Raw genomic sequence first — 3,567 nt, 5'->3', positions numbered from 1 at the left:
TGGCCCTTCCTGGAAACCTCATGGGAATTGATGCTGCTTTGGGGGAAATGATCCGCAGGCTCTATCTCTTACTGAGGAGTTAGTGGCAGTTGAAAATGCCATGTGTGTGGTATTCCACAGGCCATATCCCTTATTTAGGAGATGTTGGCAGTTAAAGCTGCTGTGAGGAAGAGCTCTCCTGTTCCCATCAATTACTGGAGATTGATTGTTAGTTGAAGTTGTGATGTGAGGTGGTGCTCCACCTGGGTCTAACCTTTACTGAGGAGCTCATGAAGCTGCAGTGAGGAGCTGCTCTTCATGCCCTCACTATCCCTTACTTAGGAGACACTGGCAGTTGAAGCTGCCAGGAAGGTGATCTGTAGGCTCTAGCCATTATAGATGTGCTACTGGCAGTTAATATGTCATGGAGGAGAAGAAACATTACAGGCCCCATCGTACACTGGATAGCTGTTTGCAGTTGAAGCTACCATGGGAGGAGTTCTCCAAGTCCTTTCCCTTACTGAAGAGATATGGGAGATGAAACTCTGAGGAGCAGAGATGCCTTTCCGGTCACATCCCTTATGTGGAGATGTTGTTAGTAGAATCTGCTATGGACAATGCTCTGCAGATAATAAATATCCCACACTGAGAAAATACTGGTAGATGAAGCTGCCATGAAGGAAATGATCTACCGGGCCCTATCCCATACTGAGGAGTTGCTGGCCATATGAGCTGTCATAAGTATGTGCCCTACCACAAATTTTCCCTTACTAAGGAGCTGAAGGCACTAGAATCTTCTATGCTTAAGGGATTTCCAGGTTCTGTCCCTTAATTGTAAGCTATTGGCAGTTGAATCTGTCATGTGGAGGTTGTCTTGGGAATCTACCTTTTGCTAAACAGTTACTGACAGTTGAAGCAACCTTGGGAGAGATGCTTTTCAAGCCTTATCCTTTACTGAGGAATTAGTGCTAGTTAAAGACACCGTGGGAGGAGTGCCATATCCATTACTGAGAAGATGTTGCTAGCAGAATCTGCCATGGAGAATGTTCTCCAAGTTCCATCTTGACTAAGGAGCTACTAGCCTATGTATCTTCTGTGGGAGAAGTTACCTTAGGCCCTGTCTTACAATTCCTTGCATAAACACCATGACCAAAATAAACTTAGGAAAAAATTGATTTAATCTCCTGACTTGCAGTCCATCATCTATGGAAGTCAGGCACTCAAGACAGGAACCTGAAGGCACAAACTGAAGCAGAGACCATGGAGGAACAGTGTTGACAGGCTAGCTTCCAATAGCATACTCAGCTTGCTTTCTCATTTCGCCCAGGTACAAATGCCATAGGGGATAGCTCCCCAAGTGAGCCAAGCCCTCCCAGATTAACAATCAATTGGGAAACCTTTCTGTGAGTTGGCTACAGGTCAATCTTACAGAGATATTTTCTGAATTGAGGTTCTTTCCTCTCAGATGACTTTAGCTTGTTCCACAGTAAGAAACCTCTAGGCAGCACAAGCCCTATCTATCTTATAGCTTGTAGTCCCTTCTCCATGGAAATCACTATAGGAATTTAAAGCTAGAACCTAGAGTTGAAAACTGAGGCAGGGGCCGTGGAAGAATGATGTTTTCATGCTTGATGTGATTGGCTTGCTTAGCTTGCTTTGTTAGTGCACACAGGACAAAATGCCAAAAGTATTACCTTGCACAATGATCTGGAAACTCCCACACTAATTTTCAATCAAGAAATGGCCCCATGGGTTACCTACAGGTCAATCTTTTTTTTTTTTTTTTTTTTTTTTTTTTGGTTTTGCCAAATGTTTTATTGAGTGTAGACATCTAGAGTACTACAAAACATGCATTATATATACATTCAAAAAGGAACAAGCCACATTGTCTTCACTGTCAAATATGTCAGATTTGGTATACATGATGAAGAATAATGGAGTATCATGAGGGTAACATGGTTCTTGAAAAGCTTCTACAATTTGAAGTAGGGTCTTAATCATGTATAAAGCAAAGCTGTTCATGTTTACTAACTTACATTTCATTGAAGGTACACAGTATTTTATAATTTAAAAATAAATAAAAAAATTATTTGTAGAAGGTTTCCACTCCTAACTTTGTATCTTTAGATTTCAAAAACTTTAATTTAAAAAACAAAACCCAAACCCAATACATGCATTTTAGAAGTATGTTTATCTGAGCAATAACTAAATTTTATTTTCTTTTTATTGCTGTGGTATATTAAATTTGTAGAAGATAATATTTCCATCTTCAACAATATAATTCCCGCCTTCTTGTCTGTATTTTCCAGCAGACTTGACTGCATTTTTAGAATGCTCCTCTTTAAAGTCCTCATATTTCATGACTTCAGCCATAATGAATCCCTTTTCAAAAATCTGTGTGAATCTTTCCTGCAGCCTCAGGAGACTTCATTCCTTTCCTGATGGTCCACACACACACTTCCCTGGGCCTGCAGGGGAAAGGTAGACTAGCTGGAGTGCTGCAAACCCACTCTTAATGATCTTTGGCAGAGCACTTTGTGTTATGTTCACTTCCAGATACTTCTGTCTCTTCTTGGTACTCAATTCTTGCAACTTGAGTTCCAAGGCCCCAGTAAAATGAATGATTGAGGAACCTGGGTCATACTTGTCCACCCACTCTAATTTTTATCAACCATTTGCTTTTCTTTCTTATATAATCATTTTCAGAAAAATTAACCAAGTAGACCATTGGTTTTGAAGTTAAAAATAAGTGCTTATTCAGCATTTCAATCTCTTTGTCATTCCAGTCATGATAGAAGCGTACAGATTCTTTTGATCTATAACCCAAGATTTGACTTTGCATATTATATCATACTCAGGCTTTAATTCCTTATCCCTTCCTTTCACGGCCACCTTCTCTAGTTTATCTATAGTGGGCCCAATCATTTTCTCATCTTTCAGCTGAAGCTCTTCATGAATTATTTCTGTATCTCGAATAGGATCTATACTTCCTTCAACATGTATAATATCATCATCTTCAAAAGCATGTGTTAGATGAAAAACCCGTCACAAGGCACTAATATGAAATAAAAAGGCGTTCCCCAAGCCCTGCCCATAGTGAGCTCCTTTCACAAGGCAGGAAATATCCACTACATTTAGGAAAGCAGGAATCTTGTGATACTGACAAAGGAAGTGAAACCTCTCCTCTGGCACAGACACTCTACTCTCATTAGGATCAATAGTGCAGAATGGGGAGTTCTCTGTGGAAGCTCAACTATTGGTTAATACATTGAAGAAGGTGGACTTCCCAACACTTGGCAATTCAAGAATACCAATTTTCAGTGGGGTTCCAAATCTTCCAGTGATTGGGGGTGGTTTAATTCCATCTCCTCCCTTTTTCAGGGGCATCATGCAATGGGCTGACAATCACACGGGATCTTGGGCTATAAATACCCATGTAGCCCCTACAGGCCAATCTTATGGAGGTATTTTATGAATTGAGTTTCCTTCTTCTCAGATGAATCTAGCTTATGTCAATTTGACAAAACACTAGCCACTACAGGCCCCATACCTTCCTGCATATCTTTTTACAGATGAAGTTGTCATGGG

At 40.4% G+C, this 3,567-nt stretch overlaps 1 pseudogene; it reads right to left on the bottom strand.

The window, feature by feature from the left end:
* Positions 1-2,184: 2,184 nt before the first annotated feature.
* Positions 2,185-3,366, bottom strand: LOC118574009 (annotated as a pseudogene).
* Between the last annotated feature and the right edge of the window lie 201 nt (positions 3,367-3,567).

The sequence above is a fragment of the Onychomys torridus genome, chromosome X, assembly GCF_903995425.1.
Source record: "Onychomys torridus chromosome X, mOncTor1.1, whole genome shotgun sequence".
Classification (NCBI taxonomy): Eukaryota; Metazoa; Chordata; class Mammalia; order Rodentia; family Cricetidae; genus Onychomys; species Onychomys torridus.
The sequence above is the reverse complement of the archived record's forward strand: the minus strand, read 5'-3'. Positions and strand labels throughout refer to the sequence as shown.